The following is a 25,163-nucleotide window of genomic DNA, read 5'->3' as shown; positions in this document are numbered from 1 at the left end:
GTTAGTACAGGTGTTCACCTAAACTGACGCAAATAGACAAACAACCGAGACTATGCTTTGTTGAACTGACGCAATATTGACACTCTGCAAAACTTTATCTATGTTCACGCCGTGTTATATTCTGATGTTTGTGATTCTCGCATTTATGAAATCTTATCAAAGTTGCCATATCGTGACTATGCTATTATGTTTCTTGTTGTTGAGATTAACGCATTTGCTTCTAGATTGTAATTAATAGGGAATAAAATTCATAAAATTCTACTAAACTGGTGTGGTTATTCATGGCTGAAAGGTCATGGTAGCGTTTTGAATTGATTAATGACTTTGACTAAAGTGAAATGCATTGTCGTGATAAATATTGATGACATTATTGATGTATTGATTGATATATTGATTAGCTATCTCGTCCTACGGTGTCTCTCAACTGGGTCAAAGGATTCATTGGCCTAAAACGAGTCCTAAACTATAAAACTGTGACCTTCGCGTTCATGTTTTGCTTTGCAGCAGGCGCATTAACCAGCTAAGCTACTGTGCCATATTCAACTCTGTCATTAGAGAACCTACGTCAGAAATCATGGATCTGGGCATCAGGTGCATTAAACCTTAGAGCTGTGTAAAAATCCATCTTGCGTGTGACCTTTTCATTTAAGGGATAAATTGGAGAGAAGGAGGCTGAACGGAGAAAGAAAGAATACGAAAGAAGGAAACAATAAAAGAAAGAGAATGAAAGAATAAAAAGTGAACCCACCATCTGCCAAAACCCGGGATCGAACCAGGGACCTTTAGTTCTTCAGTCTAACACTCTCCCAACTGAGCTCTTTCGGCGAGTTGATCACATATTGTGGCCAGTTGATATTGGTAAACCACGTATGTGAAGTGTGGCAGTGCATGCACACAGCAGGAGGTAATAACTGAAAGAGAATGAAACGCATGAAATTCTCGCAGGAGTGCACACAAATATATAACCAGAAGTGGGCTAGTGGCAGGTCCATGACGTCATCTTCTCTATCTCTCCGTGACGTCACTGTAGTTCAGCTGAGGGCTCTCAGGGTCCCTTTAACATCAGTCTTGCACCCTCTTAGACTGCTGCCTGCAGTAATCAATCAAAAAAACTATTGTTTGTGGTTTTGCACTTTTATATTATCTCCCCATCTATCTGTAATTCCAACACTCAATATGTATTTTTTGCACGAACTGTGCTCCTGGTTTAAACCTCCATTGCCCGGCTCTGGCTGTACTTGGTGCAGTTAGAATGCATGCACAGCCCTGCTCTGGGTGGAATGTAGAGGGGTGAGGGCAATGAAAGGTTTGACAGTGAATGGTGGGGGGCGGTGGCCTCTCAGATTGAATTGCAGAAGCCCCCCCCCCCCCCGGAGCTGGTAATGTGCAAACACAAGCGCTCCCCGGAAACGAAGCCAGGTGACAAAACCCTCGTGCACCCAATAAAGAACTTGTGTCCCGGGTCAGAGCCCCCCATGCAAACAGCGCCCCCCAGCCGCCGTGTGATGAGACTGCAGCAAACACAACAGGCTGTCTGGAGGAACCCGGGATGGTTTGTTTTCCTTAAGCTTGAAACCAGTTGTTTGCAGGTTATTTTGTAGCCACACACGAAAAACACATGGAGCTTTTTAAAGTTTTAGAGCCATTTTGGCGTCGATGATTTAATGAGCCGACGGTGGCCAGAGCTATGTCCCTCCAGACTGGAAAGTAACAGGATGTCTGTGGCAATAACAAGGGCTCCCGACCTTAACTCGACTACATTGCTGTGGGAGCAGGGACTGAGTGACACCCTCTAGAGCAGGAGTGGGGGGGTCACATGATCCGTCACTTTCTCCCTGCAGTGAAACTTCCGTTTGGAGTGACGCCCTCAGCCGGTTCCATGGTGTAATGGTCAGCACTCTGGACTCTGAATCCAGCGATCCGAGTTCAAATCTCGGTGGGACCTGAGGGTTTTGTTTCTTTGTCAATAAAATGTACTTTACACCATTTCAGTCTTGAAAATGATCAGCAAATAGCAGCGCCATTCTTGTGTCACTTGTCTATTTCTAATCACTCGACATCCTGTTTAAACGGAGGGTTTTATGGAGAGTCGTGTGAAGACCCTCTGTAGCCCCCCCGTGTGTGATTTGAGACGATATCGATTGCTTTTGTGGTTAATCAGGGGTTACTGTTTTCAGGTCGTTTCTCCTTTTAAACAATATATAAAAATGTAACACGCTGCCAACCAGTTCTCTTCCCGCCTATGACCCCCAGTTAGGACTTGTTAGCATTAAACACCGGGATGCTCGGCCCTCTGACTCCCAAACAAGCGCCTCCTTATTCAGTCACATCAGTGCTTCCTAGAGTACAACTGGGTGCAAGCGGTGGCAGAGTAACATCAAAGCGCCCTGCTGGGCTCTTGATTTGTTTGTAGATATTGTTACGGCCACTGGTATTACGCCTCAGGGTAAGGTCAAATTATGCGGCACGGTTGATGAAATAATACAGCAAGAAAAGGCTAATTATGTGGCATAGTGGAGCATATTTTCTAATAAGATTAGCTCATGATTTTGTCATTTTTACACTTGTTAACACTGTATGGGCAAATGTTGCACCTCATTAGTACCAGTTTAACACCGAGACTTAGCAATAAGCAACAGAAAGGAGACCAGTCACCTTTGCAAAATGCCTTTAACTGCCAACACGTGTTACTGCATTGTTAGTAACTTTTGAACCGTTTAAAATAGCAATCAATTTTGTTTTTTTGTTAAAATCTGCAGATTATGCAGCCGATGATGGATTATGTGGCAATTGCATAAGATCCTCAATTTTGCAAAAAACACAGGGTCCAATGCAATCGCATGATTCCAGTGACCCTGGATACGGTAGAGCCAGTTCATCCACTGAAAGAGCTTTGCAAGCAGTCTAACACTCAGGGGCGTAGCTTGGTAAGATTGGGGTGGGGGTCATGACCTTCAGGTTTTCCACCAGTCACACTGGCTTATGATGTTAAAATACATTACATGACAAGCAGGGTACATGAGAGAAGCCGAAGGGACAGTGAACAGGGAGAGGAATGTGGATTGGTAGGAGTACAAAGTGAGTGAAAACACAATATTTTGTGATATAACCAAACCTTTGAGGACTTTCAAAATAGGGAGAGTGTATATTATTTGTCTGCGTTTATTTAAACATTCCTGGTGAAATCCGACAGACACATCACCATACTTGGCTGAAAGCTCCTACCCAACTATTTAGCAGAAAATACATTTATCAGGGGGGTGTAACACCCCAAACACCGCCCGAAAGCTATGCTGCTGCTAAAATTAGGTTTAGATAGGTTCAGGCGAATTACTTGTCTTTCATAGTTTATAATTTCATCTACTTTCACATTACCTTCTTCCTCTGTTCGCACTTCTTCACCTTTCTTCTCCCCCACTCTCTGTACTCTGCCCGCACCCAGGGCCGGGCACCAAATCCAACTCTGACAAAAATGTTCATCTCAGCCCGCTCCCATTCATCCGCCTCTCTTATACATTCATCCTCATCTCTCGCCTTCTCTCTGCCCTATTCTCCCTTCTCTCTATCCTCAACACTCACTCTCCTTCTGCTACCCTCATCTTTATTTCTATTTCCTCCTCTCTCTCTGTCTCTCTACTTATCATCCCCCTGTGACTAGGGTTACCACCTCTCTTAGAGAAAAATACCAGCTTTTTATTTACGTGTTGCTATTCTGGAACAGTCAAGAGCTGTTAGGTGAAAAATAAGAAGTGTGCAAGTGTCAGGATTCCTTTCTAACAGGCAAATATCTCTCTACTTGTTATAATGATCACTTAGAAAAAAACTAAACAGTTTTCAAACACTTTTTAATTTGATTTCTTTATCTGTTTGCTGTTTTAGGTTTATGTTTCATAGGAGAAAAAATACCAGATGTCTGCTATTCGCATCATATTTACTGGTCTACACTTGAAAACACTGAGCAGGTCTTTACAAAAGCAGCCAGGTGGCAACCCTAGCGGTGCCTGCTGCAATAAACCACAGAGGGGTGGGGGGGAGTGCAAGTACTCACTACATAGAAGTGCAAGTACTCACTATTTAGAGTACCTGTTTGCTCTTGAGAAGTGGTGGTACTCTCTCATTAAATGTATTGTAGGAGTGCTGAGAAGTGCAGGTACTCTCCATTTCAAATAGGAGAAGTGCAGGTAGTCAGTAGCAGACAGTACCTGCCCATTTAAAGCACTGTACAGAAGTAACGGTGACCATGGGACTTTAGAAAATGGTGTCCAAAGGTTCTGTCTCCTCCCCAGTGCAAAATGCCCCATGATAAATGCCCATGCCCGTCCTTCTCCCTCTTCAGATTGGCACTGCCTTCCTGCCTTCCTTTCTCCCCTCTCTTCCTTATTTAACTTCCTTTGTCACACTTTTTTCCCCCTTCCTCCATCTCTTCCTCCTCTGTACTTGCTTCACTCACATCATTGCTGATTCTCTCCTTCCTTCCATCCCCTGTGATGACTCTCCTCTTCATTTTACCAGTAGCGGCTGCTGCCAGGAAGGGGTGGGGGACAGCGCGCAGCACAGGGGACCAGTAAAAAAAAAAAAAGTTCCTGCTGCCTCAGTGTTCCACGCTCCCACCGCTGTCTTCTTCCTCCTCTTCCCATTTAATCATGACGTGTCTCTCATGCTGTTGCCAGCATGAGAGAAGCAACAGGATTGGCCTGAGCGGGCAGAAATGCCAGTCAGGAAGGGAATTGGAGCCTGCCCTGTGTCTGCAGCACAGCTGGGTGGAGAGTTTTAAGTGCGCATGTCAGTTTGGCCAGTCTCGAACGGAAGCCAAACTGACATGCACACTTAGAAGTGCACATACCACTCCTCCTCCCTAGTGACATGGGAGTGGATGGCCTCGTCCGACCCTCACTTAGTGAAAAAATGAAGTGATAATAAAATACTTTTATTATATATTTTTTTTCTGTTTTAGCAGTGGGTGACGCTCCTCTGCCATAGCGGAGGGGCCGCCCCTGCATGGGACGGGCAGTCACTGCAAACAATGTTTGGGCTCATGCAACACCTCCATTGGGATGCAGAAGCACTTACAGAGTAACAGCGTAACCCCTGCTCCAAGAAGGGCAGGGTCGGCACAGTGCCACCTTGAACTTCTGGTACCAACAGCTGTCATCATAAACAGTGCAGAGCTAAAGAGACTGTAAAACAAAATTCGCTTTGATTGCGCTTATGATGGATTGTTTTTTTAATCTACATCTGTTACCCTCCACAGGCAGATTTCACAGAGTGTTGCCCTCTCCACGCTCTGCGATTTCCCAAAAAACTCCACAAAGCAAAGCGGAGCATCATTTTTTCTCTTGCACGGCTCACCAACATTAAGTTGGCAAGCGAGTGAAATTGCTATGTTGGTGAGCGCGAACAATATTGCTGAATGTGGATGGTCACAGCAGGTCGCTACTACCCGCGTTGAGAAAGCTGCTGCTCAAATAGAATATCTACTCGAGCGGCAGAAAGTTAGTGCCCTCTGGCGCTCCACGTGATGCCGTTCGCACTGATTTTACAGTGCAAGAGAAACTTCTGCCGCTGAAAATTAACGCGAACAGTGCAACTTACCCAAACTCCACAGCTTGCGGAACTCTGCCTAGCACAGCTTTTTCAGCACTTCGCAGAACTTCGCAGAGTTCTGTGTAGCAGAACTCCATGATGTCTGCCCAGGCCCATCGCAGAGCCTGTGTGTGCAGTTTTGAACTGCCACGTCGACCTGCCAGCTTAACCCTATTACCATGCCCAAACTTTCCCTTTTAATACGCTATCACCCCTAAGGTAGGCCCTGGACGGCCCAAGGACAGAGTGCAGTGTATTTAAAAAGACTCCTCCAACTCAGTACAATTCTGGACCTGTGGATATTCTGCCAGGAAGAAGGACTGCTGGGTTGCTGAAAGGACTGTCACTCTGTTGGGCTCTGCTGGAATCCTGCTCTGCTGTACGAACTTGCTGCCCTCCTTTCCTGTTAGTGGGAATGACTGGACCTGCATCTCTCCAACCCAGAACCATAGTGTCTCCAAGGTCTCTCTGGATAGCCTCCTGTTCTTCTAAAGTCTCAGGGAAACAAGAGACTTCCAGCTCATCTGCTACAGCACCTGGACTCTGCCAACTGTGAGTCTTGCCCTGTCAAGTGGTGCCAGTCTAGCCCTCGGCCCTCGTATGTGAGTATAAAGTCCTGCCCCAGCAGAACTGATGCATTACCTCTGTTTCAAGGAATAGAATCGGATCCGACCTAACACCGCTGGTGTTGCGTGTGAAAAATTGACACATCTTCTTGAGACATTCAACCCCAAATGAAACACTGCAGCTATATTATAAAGGGCTTCACTTCTTATATTCAGTTTGGAAACATTCAGTCACCAAAAATTATTAGAATTTACCAGGTTTTCAAACACAACCCACAATTATCATTATGATGACATCACAATACTTTACTACCAAGGATGATATGACAGAAAATAACATAACAAGGGAGCCAGGTTAACTGAAATAACAATGCTATTCCCAGAGAAGGAAGCGATTGTGCTTCCAAATCAATTGAAGAGTTTGTGTGCCTCGTTGCATGTATGCTGCGAGGGGGCCAATGGCTGTGGCGGCCTGGTTGTCAGGAACACTGGTTCTTGTCACATAAATGTACACCCTGGCCTATATACTCAGGGCCACTGGAATAATGTGGCAGGGCAGGGACAAATCATGCAGCAGGGTTGAGTAAATTATGTGGTGAGAAAAGGCAAATTATGTGGCACTCTCTGTGATATTATTACTTCGTTATTTTGTCATTTTTAAACTGGGCATTAGTTGTGCCTCATTAGTACCAGTTTGGCATCCAATTATAGCAATAAGCCACAAAAAGGTGACCAGCCAATCTTTGCACTGTAGCAACACGTGCTGCTGTGTTTTACTAACTTTTGAATCATTTGAGCTAGAAACAAAAATTGTTTTTGTTAAAATCTGCAGTTTATGCAGCAGATGCTTGATTATGTGGCAAGTGTGGCAAATCTACAATTATGTGAAAATCGCCACAGCCACACAATCGCATAATCCTAGTGGTCCTCTCTGTAGTCTGACGCGCTGGCTGCCTCCTGCCTTCCCAAGCTGGGCAGCTAGCTGCAGACCCTCAGATGCTCAGTGTAGGAGGCTGGACTGGCTTGTAGTGAGTACCAAGGGGTACTTGCACCTTGCACCAGGCCAGTTATCCCTTATTAGTGTATAGGGTGTCTAGCAGCTTAGGCTGATAGATAATGGTAGCTTAGCAGAGCAGCTTAGGCTGAACTAGGAGACGTGTGAAGCTACTACAGTACCACTTAGTGTCATATGCACAATATCATAAGAAAACACAATACACAGTTATACTAAAAATAAAGGTACTTTATTTTTATGACAATATGCCAAAGTATCTTAGAGTGTACCCTCAGTGAGAGGATAGGAAATATACACAAGATATATGTACACAATACCAAAAATATGCAGTATAGTCTTAGAAAACAGTGCAAACAATGTATAGTTACAATAGGATGCAATGGGGACACATAGGGATAGGGGCAACACAAACCATATACTCCAAAAGTGGAATGCGAACCACGAATGGACCCCAAACCTATGTGACCTTGTAGAGGGTCGCTGGGACTATTAGAAAATAGTGAGAGTTAGAACAATAACCCTACCCAAGACCCTGAAAAGTGAGTGCAAAGTGCACTAAAGTTCCCCCAAGGACATAGAAATCGTGATAGAGGAATAATGCAGGAAAGACACAAACCAACAATGCAACAACGATGGATTTCCAATCTTGGGTACCTGTGGAACAAGGGGACCAAGTCCAAAAGTCACAAGCAAGTCGGAGATGGGCAGATGCCCAGGAAATGCCAGATGTGGGTGCAAAGAAGCTTCTACTGGACAGAAGAAGCTGAGGTTTCTGCAGGAACGAAAAGGACTAGAGACTTCCCCTTTTGTGGAAAGATCCCTCTCGACGTGGAGAGTCGTGCAGAAGTGTTTTCCCGCCGAAAGAACGCCAACAAGCCTTGCTAGCTGCAAAATATGCGATTAGCGTTTTTGGACGCTGCTGTGGCCCAGGAGGGACCAGGAGGTCGCAAATTGGACCAGGAAGTAGAGGGGACGTCGAGCAAGACAAGGAGCCCTCTTAGCAGCAGGTAGCACCCAGAGAAGAGCCATAAACAGGCACTACGAGGATGCGTGAAATGGTGCTCACCCGAAGTTACACAAAGGAGTCCCACGTCGCCGGAGACCAACTTAGAAAGTCGTGCAATGCAGGTTAGAGTGCCGTGGAACCAGGCTTGGCTGTGTACAAAGGATTTCCGCCGGAAGTGCACAGGGGCCGGAGTAGCTGCAAAAGTCGTGGTTCCCAGCAATGCAGTCTAGCGAGGTGAGGCAAGGACTTACCTCCACCAAACTTAGACTGAAGAGTCACTGGACTGTGGGAGTCACTTGGACAGAGTTCCTAGATTCGAGGGACCTCGCTCGTCGTGCTGAGAGGAGACCCAAGGGACCGGTAATGCAGCTTTTTGGTGCCTGCGGTTGCAGGGGGAAGATTCCGTCGACCCACGGGAGATTTCTTCGGAGCTTCTAGTGCAGAGAGGAGGCAGACTACCCCCACAGCATGCACCACCAGGAAAACAGTCGAGAAGGCGGCAGGATCAGCGTTACAGAGTTGCAGTAGTTGTCTTTGCTACTATGTTGCAGGTTTGCAGGCTTCCAGCGCGGTCAGCAGTCGATTCCTTGGCAGAAGGTGAAGAGAGAGATGCAGAGGAACTCGGATGAGCTCTTGCATTCGTTATCTAAGGTTTCCCCAGAGACAGAGACCCTAAATAGCCAGAAAAGAGGGTTTGGCTACCTAGGTGAGAGGATAGGCTACTAACACCTGAAGGAGCCTATCAGAAGGAGTCTCTGACGTCACCTGGTGGCACTGACCACTCAGAGCAGTCCAGTGTGCCAGCAGCACCTCTGTTTCCAAGATGGCAGAGGTCTGGAGCACACTGGAGGAGCTCTGGACACCTCCCAGGGGAGGTGCAGGTCAGGGGAGTGGTCACTCCCCTTTCCTTTGTCCAGTTTCGCGCCAGAGCAGGGCTAAGGGGTCTATGAACCGGTGTAGACTGGCTTATGCAGAAATGGGCATCAAAAGTGCCCATGAAAGCATTTCCAGAGGCTGGGGGAGGCTACTCCTCCCCTGCCTTCACACCATTTTCCAAAGGGAGAGGGTGTAACACCCTCTCTCAGAGGAAGTCCTTTGTTCTGCCATCCTGGGACAAGCCTGGCTTGACCCCAGGGGGGCAGAAACCTGTCTGAGGGGTTGGCAGCAGCTGCAGTGAAACCCCAGGAAAGGCAGTTTGGCAGTACCAGGGTCTGTGCTACAGACCACTGGGATCATGGGATTGTGCCACCTATGCCAGGATGGCATAGAGGGGGCAATTCCATGATCATAGACATGTTACATGGCCATATTCGGAGTTACCATTGTGAAGCTACATATAGGTAGTGACCTATATGTAGTGCACGCGTGTAATGGTGTCCCCGCACTCACAAAGTCCAGGGAATTGGCCCTGAACAATGTGGGGGCACCTTGGCTAGTGCCAGGGTGCCCTCACACTAAGTAACTTTGCACCTAACCTTTGCCAGGTAAAGGTTAGACATATAGGTGACTTATAAGTTACTTAAGTGCAGTGTGAAATGGCTGTGAAATAACGTGGACGTTATTTCACTCAGGCTGCAGTGGCAGGCCTGTGTAAGAATTGTCAGAGCTCCCTATGGGTGGCAAAAGAAATGCTGCAGCCCATAGGGATCTCCTGGAACCCCAATACCCTGGGTACCTTAGTACCATATACTAGGGAATTATAAGGGTGTTCCAGTAAGCCAATGTAAATTGGTAAAATTGGTCACTAGCCTGTTAGTGACAATTTAGAAAGAAATGAGAGAGCATAACCACTGAGGTTCTGGTTAGCAGAGCCTCAGTGAGACAGTTAGGCATCACACAGGGAACACATACCTATAGGTCACAAACTTATGAGCACTGGGGTCCTGACTAGCAGGGTCCCAGTGACACATAACAAACATACTGAAAACATAGGGTTTTCACTATGAGCACTGGGCCCTGGCTAGCAGGATACCAGTGAGACAGTGAAAACACCCTGACATACACTCACAAACAGGCCAAAAGTGGGGGTAACAAGGCTAGAAAGAGGCTACTTTCTCACAGTCAGTCACTTCCCGTCCTGTTGCTCAGCCAGGTTACCCTGTACTGGCAAAAGATGCACCGCAGTGGCTGTGATCGCACTGACACGCCCCTGCAGAGAGACGTCATTCTTACTTCTAGACTATGCATGTGACATGAGAGGCAACTCACAGCATCATAGGAAGGGTAGTGCTACATTGAACCATTCCAAGGAAGGTAGGGGCTAGGAGACTATGATGAGAATTATATTTATTGCAGTACAATTCCACTTCTAATAGCTAGATCAGTGACCACTGTAGTGTCTCGGGCTTCAGATGCTGCCCACTCCGCAGCTGTAAAACTCTGGGTCAGCAGCTTCTACAGAAAACCCATGTGAGACATTGATGTTATGATGTCATAAGCCTGAAAGCACTGACTGTGGAGAACAGAGACTACCATTTCCTATGTGGAATCCTTCTCTACTGCACCAAGCATTATTCCGTATTTCATGAATGACATTTCCAAAATGTAATAGCTATGGGGTAGGTGTCAGACCTGGCATCCGTGGAGTGGGTTCCCCTAACTTTTTGCCATCAGAGCCCCTGTTTTTTCTAACTTAGATTTTGCTGGCCTTTGGATTCTACACAATTTAAAACTGCAAACCAGTACTAAAGTGCTTCTGCTTTTTTCCCTAAACCATGGTAACACTGGCAACTACCAAATTTGCATATGTAATACTCAGCTGGGGGGGTGAGGGATATGTGTTAGAACTGACACCATAGGGTGGCCTTCCCCCAAATGTTTTCCTGTTTGCCTCACATTTTCACTGATGTCTTTTTGTTGTGTTGGCCTTAGGACCATACCAATGCTAATCATTGCTAAAACGCATGTGCTCTCTCCCTAAAAACTGGTTCAATTGGTGTATCCCTACTTTAACATATTTAATTTAATTATAAGCCCCTAGTGAAGTGCACTACATGTGCCTGTAAATTAAATACTACTAGTTGGCCTACAGCACTGATTGTGCCACACACTTAAATAGCCCTTGATCTATTAGCAGTCTCTCAGATCTATTAGCATTCAGACAAAATGTAGCCTTATTATTAGAAATGTGTGTGCCAGCCCTTTTTACTTAACAGGGAGTTTAATTCATAACAGAGTTTTTTCTTGATGATTTTTTTATTGTGTGCCATAATAAAGATGGTTACCCACTAATATAGGACTTAAATGAATCCCAGAGATTTACAAGTGAAGTAGATCCTTCTGGATTAAAAGAAAAATAATCATGTATCGCTGAAGTAAGATTTATAGTTTTCATTAAGGAAAATATTCATATTTATACGCCATCAAGATTGAGATTGTTGAGTAGAGTTAAGCTGTAAAACACCTGAAATGAGTGCATGATCAGAAATATCAATATTATGAACTATAGCATCAAAAAAAGACTGGATTAATTGAGGGGATATTCATAAATAATCTATTCAAGAACAGGAATTATGAGGATTAGTAAAAAAATGTAACATGTTTCTCCATTTGTTTATGTAAACACCAAGGCCCTCATTACAACCTTGGCGGTAAAGTCCACTGACCGCTGTGCCGATGGCCGCCAACATACCATGTCCACGGCGGAAATCCGCTAATGGTATTATGACCCACACTTAGAAATCCTCCACAATACAGACACCCACAAAAGTCCGCCACACCAAAGGTCAGTGATAAATTGGCGGTACCAAAACCCACACCGTTACACCAACAGGCATACGCCCACACTATCACGACCCACGAATCAACGCAGCGCTCATTCAACTGCGGTAAACCATTGGCGGTACACACTGCGTGCTCAAAATACACACACACTTACAAAACACAACCACATTGGACAATTCAAAATACACACACCTGATACACATACACACACCACACCCACACACCCAATCCAATATAAAACACCCACCCACATTACCCACAGCCCCTTACAATGATAATTTTTGAAGAAGCAGAGAGACAGAAAATCAAAGAGCACACCAGCATCCAGAGGCACACAACACCGTCACTCATACACCATCCATGCACAAAACACCACACACCCCAAAACATCACCCCACACATCACATCACACATCACTCACACCACATCATGGCACCTCAAAGACACCCCAAGTTTTCTGAGGAGGAGCTCAGGGTCATGGTGGAGGAAATCATCCGGGTAGAGCCACAGCTATTCGGATCACAGGTGCAGCAGACATCCATTGCTAGGAAGATAGAACTATGGCAGAGAATTGTTGACAGGGTCAACGCAGTGGGACAGCATCCAAGAACACGGGATGACATCAGGAAGAGGTGGAACGACCTACGGGAGAAGGTACGTTCTGTGGTATCCAGACACCAGTCAGCCATACAGAGGACTGGCGGTGGACACCCACCTCCTCCCCAACAACTAACTACATGGGAGGAGCACGTCTTGGCAATAATGCATCCTGATTGCCTCGCAGGAATAGCAGGAGGGCTGGACTCTTGTAAGGCAAATCTTTACTACTGTATCCCCCACCCTACCTGCATGCCACCACAAACACCTATCCCTACCCTCACACCCATCACTCCACCACCTCACATATACCCTACTATCACAACCCACCCATCGCAATACGAAGCTCTGCATGTTACACCAGTGCATGATACCCATCACAGACCTGCATGGACCCCCATCACCAAAGCATGTCCAAGGGAGAGACTCACCCAGAGCACACAATCACCACTCACAGAAGGGCCAAGCCAATATTGCAAGCACAGTAATAGAGTGGAACACACCCATTGCACAAGATGGCACACACAGATACAATAACAATGCATTTACACCCCAACAGGACCCCTACACAACGTCACCGGACAGGAGGTGCCAGCCATATCCTGTCCCACCACAGAAGAGGCGCATAGTGACGACAGCAGCTCTGCACGCCTGGATCAAGATGACCAGCATGGCCCATCAGGGACCTCTAGACAGTCGGTTCCCCTGCCACAGTCCCAATCCACAACAGAACCTCCCCCCTCAGGAAACACCACCACAGCACCCACCCAGCGGGCCCATGCCACTGGCCCCAGGACACGTCAATCAGCAGTATGTCCACCACTACAGGGACAGCAGATAAACCCACTAACCCAAGCAAATCAGGGACCTGGGGTCAGTGGCAGTGGGCACACAGTTCAGGGGACGGGGCACAGGATAGCAGGAAGGCTGGGAGGGCTGCTGTGTGACAGGGGGAGGACAGGCCCAGGGAACTGCCTCTCCATGAGGCACTATCAAACATCATGGGAGCATACCACCATTCCCAGGAGACCATGGGCACGGTACTGTCCAAGTTTCAGGAGACCCAGCGGCTGCAGGAGGGGCAGTACCTGGGGATTAACACCACCCTGGTCACCACTGCTGGGGTGCTGGCAGACATGGCCAACACCATGAGGGGGACAGTGGCATACCACCGGGCCCCTGACACCAGCACAAATGATGTACAGCCTTCCACGTCTACCAGCGCTAGTGGACAGGAGGTCCAGGCACAGGACCAACAGGCCACTAGCACCCCACCCCCTGCAGAAGGAGAACCACCCCGCAAACGGTCCCTGCAATCCAGGCAGAAGACGGAGAACATTGCCAAGACCCCGCCAGGAAATACGACTCTCCTGATTGTCACCCTTTTGTCCCACTCTGTCACCCTGTCCACCTTTAACTGACTTTGCTCCACTTCCTATGCCCCACTGGACAATGCACCTGTGACTGGACCCTACTATGGACCTTTGTCCACCATCACCCCATCCCCTGCACATACCCCTATACACATTAGTCCATAAATAAACACCCTTAAATCACAAACTAATCTGGCGTCAGTCTGTACTTTCACAAATGTATAATTACAACTTCATCCACAAATATCAATGTAAATCTTCAGTTGCACATACCAATGTATGACAGTTGTTGGACAGCAGTAAATATAGCAGAAGGCAGAATGAGGTGCCCAGATCTGTGAAATGGAAAGCCAAAGTGAACTGTCAGTGTCCATACACAGAGGTTAAGAGGCTGACTTATACAATGTCCTACAGTAGTCAGATATGAGATGAGCAGTGGCAGTCTCGTACCTGTGTCTCACTGGAAGTACTGCATGAGGATGTTGTTTCGGTTGTCAATATCTTCTTCCTCTGCCTCCTCTTCCTCACTGTCCACAGGCTCCACAGCTGCCACAATACCATCATCAGGCCCATCCTCCTGCAGAAAAGGCACCCGGTGTCGCAAAGCCAGGTTGTGCAACATGCAGCATGCCACGATTATCTGGCACACCTTCTTCGGTGAGTAGTATAGGAAGCCACCTGTTAGATGGAGGCACCGGAATCTGGCCTTCAGGAAGCCGAAAGTCCGCTCAATAATACGCCTAGTTCGCCCATGTGCCTCATTGTAACATTCCTCTGCCCTTGTCCTGGCAATCCTCACTGGGGTCAGTAGCCATGAGATGCTGGGGTAACCAGAGTCACCTGCAAATGTCGATGGAAATCTGTTAGACACACACTAACACTTAGTGACTACCCCATACCCAGACACCTATTCATACTATGTGGGGACCTTTGGCTCATCTATTAGCCACACCTGGTGCCTCTGGAGTTGGCCAATCACATAAGGGATGCTGCTATTCCTCAAAATGTAAACGACATGCACAGAGCCAGGCTACTTGGCATTCACATGAGAGATGTATTGGTCTGACAAACACACCATCTGCACATTCATAGAATGGTAGCTTTTTCGATTTCTGTACACCTGTTCATTGCTGCGGGGGGGGGGGACAAATGCCACATGTGTACCATCAATGGCACCAATTATGTTGGGGATATGTCCCAGGACACAGAAGTCAGCTTTCACTGTGGGCAAATCCTCCACCTGGGGGAATACGATGTAGCTGTGCATGTGTTTCAGCAGGGCTGACAACACTCTGGTAAACACTTTAGAAAACATTGGCTGAGACATCCCTGATGCCGTGGCCACTGTAGTTTGAAAGGAGCCACTTGCCAGGAAATGGAGCACTGACAGGACCTGCACTAGAGGGGGGATTCCTGTGGGATGGCGGCTCGCTGACATCAGGTCTGGCTCCAATTGGGCACACAGTTCTTGGATTGTGGCACGATCAAGTCTGTAGGTGATAATGATGTGTCTGTCTTCCAATGTTGACAGGTCCACCAGGGGTCTGTACACCGGAAGATGACGCCATCTCATCATCTGCCCCAGCGGATGTGCCCTATGGAGGAGAATGGTGAGCAGAGGGTCATGTACCACATAGGTTGCACAAGTGTTTTTGCTGTAATGTGAGTAAATCCGTGTGTGTATTTCTGCCAAAATGTGCTGTGATGCAGATAGGTGCCATGCATGTTCCCCACTGAAATAGCGGCTGCCTGACCTGTAAGGAGGGACAAGGGCAAATGAGGTAACTGCAGTGGCACTGTGCAGAGTAGCGGTAGGCGGTCAAAGACCGCCACGCAGTTTAGCATTGGTTATCATTGGGCCCTATGGGTTCCAGGAGCCAATGACGAGGTATGCCGGCGGTGACTGTACACACAGCCGCGGACGTGACTGCCATTTTCTATCTCTTCACTCACTTGATACCTGACCTTCAACAGGAGAGGACCTACACTGCAAGTGCTGCTGTGACCTCAGTCTGGAAATGACAATGGCTCATGTGTCTGGGGAAAGGGCCTCTGCCTTCACCGCCGAGGAGTTGGACAAACTGGTGAATGGGGTCCTCCCCCAGTTCACGATACTCTACGGTCCTCCAGACAAACAGGTGAGTACACTGTGAGCATGATGCGTAGGCCATGAATGTATGGAGTGGTGTGGATGGAAGATACATGTGGGGGGGCTGAGGCCTGCATGTGAGGATGGTGAGTGTATGTGCATCAGGGCATGGGTGGGAACTAGTGGGCAATGAGTATGACGGTTCGGACGGTAGAGTAATTTCCTTTCATCCTGTACCTTTCCTCTAGGTCAGCGCCCACTAGAAGAAGGGTATTTGGCGTGCCATCGCCAAGGAAGTGTGGACCCTGGGGTTCTATCATAGATGGAGCACCCACTGCCACAAGATATGAGAGGACCTGCGCCGCTGAAGCAAGAAGACGGCGGAGGCCCAGCTGGGGATGGCCTCCCAATGTGGAAGGGGTGCCCGTCGCACCATGACCTCCCTGATGTTCCGGATCCTGGCGGTGGCATATCCGGAGTTGGATGGGCGCTTAAGGGCATCACAGAAGCCACAAGGGGGTGAATACAGTCTCATTCTGCTGACGCCGCGCTTTAAGAGGTGTCAGGGTGGGGGATGTGGGCTGTGGGTTCCCCTGGGCCAGGGCGAACTTGGTAGGGTAGGTCCCTTGTTAGGCAGGCTCTGAGGCACTTCAACCCTAAATGTGGTAGTGGGCATCTACAACTAGTCAGGCTCCCGTGGGTTTCAGGTGTGCAGCAAATGGTGTCAGGCATAGTTCCCCATGGGCGGGTGATTTTCCTATTAACTGCTAGTGCATGGCCTAGTGCATAGGGCTGCTCCCTGTGTGTTGTGTCCACCAACTGTAGAGGTGTTGCTGGCATTGACCATGTGTCGCCTCTGTCTTACCCCCCCTTCTTGTTTTGTCACCCTCTCCTTGTGTGCATTAGCATCATCTGGCGGAGGAGCAGAGGCACCGGAGATGGAGGGAGCTGCATCCCACATGGCCCAGGAGGGAGAATCCACGGAGGGTGAAGGCACCAGTGGAACGAAGGGCGAACGGAGCTCCATGACGGGGACAGGAGGGGACACCAGCGACAGCGACTCCTCCTCTGATGGGAACTCCCTTGCGGTGGCGGACACCTCTGTGCCCACTGCAACAACAGGTACAGCCGCCACCCCCGTACCAGCACTGCCCTCCCAGCAGCCCCTCAGCGAGTTTCCCGTGACCGCTCACCCAGGAGGGTGGGCATCTCCTTGGCCCCAGGCACCTCAGGCCCTGCTCCAGCCAGCCCTGCTGCCCTCAGTGAGGAGGCTATTGACCTCCTGAGATCCCTCACTGTTGGGCAGTCAACCATTCTGAATGCCATCCAGGGTGTGGAGAGGCATTTGCAGCAAACAAATGCATACCTGGAGGGCATTCATTCTGGTGTGGCGGACCAACAGAGAGCATTTCAGGCTCTGGCCTCAGCACTGATGGCAGCCATTGTCCCTGTGTCCAGCCTCCCCCCTCCAACTTCCACTACCCAGACCCAATCCCCTCTACCTCAGCCTATCCCAAGCACACCATCAGACCAGCATGCATACACATCAACACAAAAAAAGTGGCTCAGGAAAACATAAGCACCACACATCCCACAGGCACTCGCACAAGCACCATACCCATGCAGACACACCAACATCCACTGCCTCCACTGTGTCCTCCTCCTCCACATCCTCCACCTCCGTCCCAGTCTCGTCTCCACTCACACCTGCATGCACTACATCCTCAGCCAGTACCTCCATCACCAGCATTCCCATCACTACACACCGCTCACGTTCAATCCCCACCCCCACTACCATTCGCATTTCCTCTGTGTCCTCTCCCAGTGTGTCTGTGAGCCCTCCTCCCAAAGTACACAAATGCAGGCACACACCCACTCAACACCCATCCACCTCACAACAGCCTCCAACCCATGCACTTTCACCCAAACTCAGCAGCCGTACACCTCCTACAACCACTAACTCTTCCCCCACTCCCAAACCCTCTCCATCTTCCCATCCCAGTGTGTCAAGAAAAATGTACCTAGCTAACCTGAACCTCTTCCCTACACCTCCCCACCCGTCCTTCTCCTGGATGTCTAGATCCCAGCCCAGCACCTCAGCCACCAAATCTGCATCCGCTGTGGTCCCTGCTACTCCAGTATGGTCAAAGGGGGCACTTGTCAGAGCTGCCAGTGTGCCACTGACAGAAAAGAAGGACCACCCTATTACACCACCTGCAAAGCTCAAAAAGGGACCGGCTTCCAGCAGGGGACAGTCACACCACCCACCCAGCAAGGCCTCGCACAAACACAGAGTGGACAGTGCCAAGGTACCTGCAGCAGCTGTCAAGATGGGGAAGGGCCACATGCCAAAGGGAACATCAACTCTGGGCACGATGTCACCTGGGGAGGGGCTGGTGACCACCAAATCATCAGGGATGGCAGCAACATGCACCACAGTCACCACCGCCGCTCATACCGCCACCTGCACCGCCACCTGCACCGTCGCTGCCACAACGTCAGTCTACAGCATCCTCCCAAAGTATCAGCCACTCGAGGCTGCCGGAGACGGTATGGTGCCTCCATACACCCCAACAGTCACTTGCACCACGGCCGGCACTGGCAGCATCACCGCCGCAGCCACCGCCGCCTGCACCACCATCAGCACCGCCACATGCACAGCTGATGCCACTCTGTCGGACGTCAGCCCCATCCCCGAGGTGCAGCCGTCAGAGTCTGCAGGTGATGTCCTGGACCCTGGGCATGCCACTTGAGACACCACCTCCAGCACTGACATGCACGAACCAGCAATTGGCAGCCTAAGTTGCCGCAGGTTGGAGTGTGGGTCTGCATCCATGGAGTATCGTGCTACCTGTTCCCGGTACATCGCATGGCTGTGACACCCAGGTGAGATGAAGTCAACATGCCACACCCCAGGTGCAGCATCACTGGGCACAAAGCCCCCTCCAGAACCAGTGGAGAAATGCATCCACTAATGCAGTCCTTGGCAGGATGAAGCACTCTGGGCACAAAGCCCCCTCAAGAACCAGTGGAGAAAAGCATCCACAAAAACAGTCCTTGGCAGGATGAAGCACTCTGGGCACAAAGCCCCCTCCAGAACCAGTTTAGAAAAGCATCCACTAACACAGTCCTTGGCAGGATGAAGCACTCTGGGCACAAAGCCCCCTCCAGAACCAGTGGAGAAAAGCATCCACTAACACAGTCCTTGGCAGCATGAAGCACTCTGTTACCGTCTGCTGGCCCAGCGGAAATGTCATAATAGGGAGCCAGGAATACCGCCGGCAATGGCGGTATTCTGTCTCCCGCAGCCTCGGCGGTCTTTTTGCAAGACCGCCGAGGTTGTAATGACCCCCATAATCTTGATGCCCCAAGTCAGTCAGGAAGTTCTTTACACACTGTAACCACCTTACTCTTCCTGCTTGGGTGGATCTAAGGCAGTCAACAATAATGTCCTGATTCAGTTTAGTATGCTCAGAGGACCATATCTTATGCCACAGCAGAATCGGCTGGATCTTTATTAATCTTGAGATAAATGAAATCCCTGATTCAGCATGGCATATGAAGGATGAACTACCCAGTGGGAGAGAAAGAAGGTACTTCACAAAAGCATTTTCGGCAATGTCAAAATAGTTTTCTGGAAGTGTAGACACCTAATCTTGATAGTCTTGATAGAGGGGGACGCACCTGAGGATTTTATTTTTTTTTTTTTCTCCCCGGGAGACACGGAAGCTTTTCCATGTCTCCCCCCGCCCCTTTGTGATGACGTCACTTTGTTCATTTCCCCATCGGAGCAGGAAGCGGCCTTGTGGCCGCTTCCTGCTCCGATGGGGAAAACGCCCCCAAACGGCCTTCCCCACGTTCGGGAAGGCCTCGTAAGAAAGGGAAGACAATCCCCTTTTTTACGAGGCCTTCCTGAAAGTGTTTCCTGGCCCCCGATCGCAGCACAGCTGCGATCGGGGGCCAGGAAACACCACTAGACACCAGGGATTTCACTTGGGAGGGTCGGGCCCCTCGGAAAACGGGCCGGCCCCACACCCCGGGGGCATATTTTTTTTAAAAAAGGTAAGTGCCCCCTGGGGGGGGGGGGGGGGTACGATCACTTTCGATCGCCCCCCCCCCCAGGGGCTAAATTTTATTACAAAAAAAAAAATTGTAAAGAAAAAAAAATATATAAGAAATGGACAGGGGGCAATATTTTTTTTAGTAGTTGTAGGGTTTCCCTGGGGGCCATTTTGGCCCCCAAGGAAACCATACAACTACTAAAAAAAATATATAGATCTATATATATATATATATAGATCACTTTTGTCAATGCATGTGTGGTTTCCCTAGGGGCTGCGATCGGCCCCCAGGAAAACCAGACCCACATATAAAAGTGATCTGTATATATATATATTTATATATATATATATATATATATATATGTATATATATATATATATATATATATATTTGCCACCAGTTGTCTTGCAGTTGCAGCTTGCGTCTTCAAAGCAATGCACATACTTCAACTGATGCATTTCACCTATAGCTTTTAGGCAGCAATAAAAAAGTCAAGTAAGTATTGTGATTATGTTTCTGCTACAAAAGGATCAGACTTTTGTCTAGTGGCAGTTTTAGTGCCATAAAGAAGCACAGAAGGTGTATATGCCTACTGTAAAGAGCAAATCTGTATTTTATGTCAATAGCTGAGTACATTAGTAAGGTCAGCCATTACCTGCGCTATAATACAAATGAAATGTATGTGCGGGGTGGGGGCGGCTATGGAGAGATGAAGGACACTTTTGCTGGGTGGTAATGAGGGAATCCGAGGAGGAGGGATTGGGAGCACCAATAATGATTGTTGGACTGGGCGCAGGAGATGCCAAAGACTGTGACGAATGGTATGTGACAAGGTGTTTTTTGAGTGTCTTGAAAGAACCTGCTGATTGAGGGAAGAAACGCAGGTAAGGTGGCCTCTACTGTTGCACGTATCTCACACACACTAGCGATTTTGTGACTGTCTACGTAGGCTAGTGTTTTACAGCAACAGTTTAGCCAATAGCAGAGATGGCATCTTGATGGATGACTGCTGCCGTCACTCGAGTTATAGAGGACAGCTCTGACATAGGATTAGAGACTGAGACATCAGATACTGAGACAGCATCTGAGGGATAGGACAATGGCGCAGACTCTGGGAGTGATTTTTCAGTCGGAGGAGTCCCATTCGATAACTCCTCTTCCAGTAAATTATGAGGGAGGTGATGAGGACAGTCCTGCTGTCCCTTCGCAAGCACAGTCTGTGCAACGGGGTAATAGTGGGTTAGCCCAACCCAGAGAGCAGGTGAATGCGGCGGCAAGCAGAGAGAGAGAGTGCTCTCTTGGGAGCTCCCCAATTTAGTTCAGCCCCAAATTCCACTGCCCAAATTGTATTGTGGAAACATCAAAATTATCTATCACAAAACAAACTGGTTTTGTAAGGCAGGCACCTGTGTTGTTGGCCCATATAGAGAAACATACTAAACCCAAACATTTCTGGAAACTAGACATTCGGGGAAGTCCACAGAGGTGTGACTTGTGTGGATTCCCCAAAGTTTTCTTACCCAGAATACCCTGCAAAGCTGAAATGTTGAATAAAAACTCTATTTTTCTCGCATTTCTGTCACACAAACTACAGGAATATGCTGGGATCCACAAAATTCCTACCAACCAGTGATTCCTCACCTGTCCTGAAAAAACACTACCCCACTTGAGTGCCTATACCTAGTGCCTGCGTCAGGAATGGATCACCCCGGGTCAACAGCTGCCTCATGTAAGGACCAACATTGACCATTGTGTGATCTATTCCTGTCGCGGGCACCAGGCCTACCCACACAAGTGAGGTACCATTTTTATTGGGATACTTGGGGGAACGCTAGATGGAAGGAAATTTGTGGCTCCTCTCAGATTCCAGAACTTTCTGTCACCGAAATGTGAGGAAAAAGTGTTCTTTTAGCCACATTTTGAGGTTTGCAAAGGATTCTGGGTATCAGAACCTGGTCAGAGCCCCACAAGTCACCCCATCTTGGATTCCCCTTGAAACTAGAGAGTTTTCAACAATGCACAGGTTTGGTAGGTTTCCCTAGGTGCCGGCTGAGCTAGAGGCCAAAATCTACAGGTAGGCACTTTGCAAAAAACACCTCTGTTTTCTGTCAAAAAATCGGATGTGTCCATGTTGCGTTTTGGGGCATTTCCTGTCGTGGGCGCTAGGCCTACCCACACAAGTGAGGTATCAATTTTATCGGGAGACTTGGGGGACCACTGGGTGGAAGGAAATTTGTGGCTCCTCTCAGATTCCAGAACTTTTTGTCACCGAAATGTGAGGAAAATGTGTTTTTTTAGCCAAAGTTTGAGGTTTGCAAAGGATTCTGGGTAACAGAACCTGGTCAGAGCCCCACAAGTCACCCCATCTTGGATTCCCTTAGGTCTCTAGTTTTCAAAAATGCCAAGGTTTGCTAGGTTTCCCTAGGTGCCGGCTGAGCTAGAGGCCAAAATCCACAGCTAGGCACTTTGCAAAAACAGGTCTGTTTTCTTTGGGAAAATGTGATGTGTCCACATTGTGTTTTAAGGCATAACCTGTCGCGGGCGCTAGGCCTACCCACACAAGTGAGGTACCATTTTGATCGGGAGACGTGGGGAACACTGGGTGGAAGAAAATTTGTGGCTCCTCTCAGATTCCTTAACTTTCTGTCACCGAAATGTGAGGAAAAAGTGTTTTTTTTGGCCACATTTTGAGGTTTGCAAAGGATTCTGGGTAACAGAACCTGGTGAGAGCCCCACAAGTCACCCCATCCTGGATTCCCCTAGGTGTCTAGTTTTCAAAAATGCACAAGTTTGGTAGGCTTCCCTAGGTGCCAGCTGAGCTAGAGGCCAAAATCTACAGCTAGGCACTTTGCAAAAAACACGTCAGATTTCAATGTAAAAATGTGATGTGTCCATGTTGCGTTTCCTGTCGCGAGCATTAGGCCTACCCATGCAAGTGAGGTACAATTTTTATCGGGAGACTTGGGGGAACACAGAATAGCAAAACAAGTGTTATTGCCCCTTGTCTTTCTCTACATTTTTTCCTTCCAAATGTAAGACAGTGTGTAAAAAAGAGGTCTATTTGAGAAATGGCCTGTAATTCACATGCTAGTATGGGCTCCCCGGAATTCAGAGATGCGCAAATAACCACTGCTTCTCAACACCTTATTTTATGACCATTTTGGAAATACAAAGGTTTTCTTGCTACCTATTTTTCACTCTTTATATTTCAGCAAATGAATTGCTGTATACCCGGTATAGAATGAAAACCCATTGCAAGGTGCACCTCATTTATTGGCTCTGGGTACCTAGGGATCTTGATGAACGTACAAGCCCTATATATCCTCGCAACCAGAAGAGTCCAGCACACGCAATGGTATATTGCTTTAAAAATTCTGACATTGCAGGAAAAAGTTACAGAGTAAAACGTGGAGAAAAATTGCTGTTTTTTTCAGCTCACTTTCAATATTTTATTATTTCAGCTGTTATTTTCTGTAGGAAAACCTTGTAGGATCTACACAAATGACCCCTTGCTGAATTCAGAATTTTGTATACTTTTCAGAATCAGTATTGGTTTCACACTCATTCCTGTCACTAACTGGAAGGAGGCTGAAAGCACCAAAAATAGTAAAAATGAGGTATGTCCCAGTAAAATGCCAAAATTGTGTTGAAAAATGTGGTTTTCTGATTCAAGTCTGCCTGTTCCTGAAAGGTGGGAAGATGGTGATTTTAGCACCAGAAACCCTTTGTTGATGCCATTTTCAGGGAAAAAACCACAAGCCTTCTTTGGCAGCCCTTTTTCCCATTTTTTTTAAAAAAAACTAAATTTTCACTGTATTTTGGCTAATTTCTTGGTCTCCTCCAGGCAAAACCACAAACTCTGGGTACCATTAGAATCCCTACGATGTTGGAAAAAAAGGACGCAAATTTGGCGTGGATAGCTTATGTGGACAAAAAGTTATGAAGGCCTAAGAGCGAAATACCCCAAATAGCCCAAAAAGGGCTCAGAACTGGGGGGGGGGAAGGGGGGGGGGCTAACCAGCAGCTAAGAGGTTAAGTTTATCCCACAGTTCTTCTTTCAGAACTTGTGTCCTCTGCCTTAGGACATAATTATAGTTTTTTCTGGTAACCGGATCTCATGAATGCAGTGTGGGCTATTATGAAGAGCTTTTTTCAAGGGCTAGAGTCCATATCCAGACATTGCTCAAAAAGTTGTTTATTACAGCAGATTAGGTTTTTTGAAAACTCCTGGGATCAATCTGAGACCATCGCAGAGTGAATACCCATTTTGCTTGTGAGTTCTATATCACCCACCATACAAGGGTTTGGCTGCACCACCTGGGCTAACCATCATTGGACAAAAGACCCAATTCAATGCTTAAAGGGTAATGGTCGCTATATGCAATGGAGTAGGTAATAAAAATTCCAACCCTTGCGGCATGCCTATTAGTTACTACTATATAGTCTATCACCGAATTTCTCCCTAATCCATTAAATGTATACGTAAATGGGGCTGACGGGGAGCAAATCTCATTGCAAAAAAGCCAAATCAGTATGAACAAGAAACTCATTCAATCGGTCACAGTAAGGGGAGTGTATAAAGTATGAAGGCCCATCAGAACCCCTTTCACTTAAACCACATATCTTGACGGCATCCTTGGCACATAATTCTATTCTAATAACCCCACAGGATTATTACATCCTTATAAATATCATTCCTGATAGCTTCGAGATCCTTTTTTAGTTGACTCAGAACTGAATTAAGCTCCGTCTTCGGAATGTTGTTATAGAAATTAACCAATGCTAGTACACATGTAGCTGAAAACTGCATGATAACAATCTGGTAGAATGGCCATGGAGACACCATTGTTAAACTCCTCCGATGTTACTTTAGCCATGCTTTTCCTTGTGGCAGATTTTACTGTGGCCTGTTTATTAGGCTTTTTATGATCTTGCTTTCCAGTCTTAATTGCCCCTTAACAGGCTAATTGGCATTTGGTTATGGGATCAGACATTCTTATACATTTTAGCGGGGTTCACGTTCTGTATCGCCATTTAAATTATTGGGGTTAAGGTCCCTGCTATCTGTACTACCCCTATCCGGAGCTACTCTAGGGATAACAGATACGCAGTGGGTGGAGTCTAATACTGCCTCCTCATGTGTGGATAG

The 25,163-nt window shown here is 47.6% G+C and overlaps 1 non-coding gene across 1 annotated transcript; it reads left to right on the top strand.

Annotated features, from left to right (window-relative positions):
- Positions 1 to 1,873: 1,873 nt before the first annotated feature.
- Positions 1,874 to 1,945, top strand: TRNAQ-CUG (transfer RNA glutamine (anticodon CUG)). The gene has a single exon. It is a non-coding gene; the product is annotated as a tRNA-Gln (tRNA).
- Positions 1,946 to 25,163: the final 23,218 nt, after the last annotated feature.

Source organism: Pleurodeles waltl, unplaced genomic scaffold (assembly GCF_031143425.1).
Source record: "Pleurodeles waltl isolate 20211129_DDA unplaced genomic scaffold, aPleWal1.hap1.20221129 scaffold_70, whole genome shotgun sequence".
NCBI classification, from domain to species: domain Eukaryota; kingdom Metazoa; phylum Chordata; class Amphibia; order Caudata; family Salamandridae; genus Pleurodeles; species Pleurodeles waltl.
The sequence above is the reverse complement of the archived record's forward strand: the minus strand, read 5'-3'. Positions and strand labels throughout refer to the sequence as shown.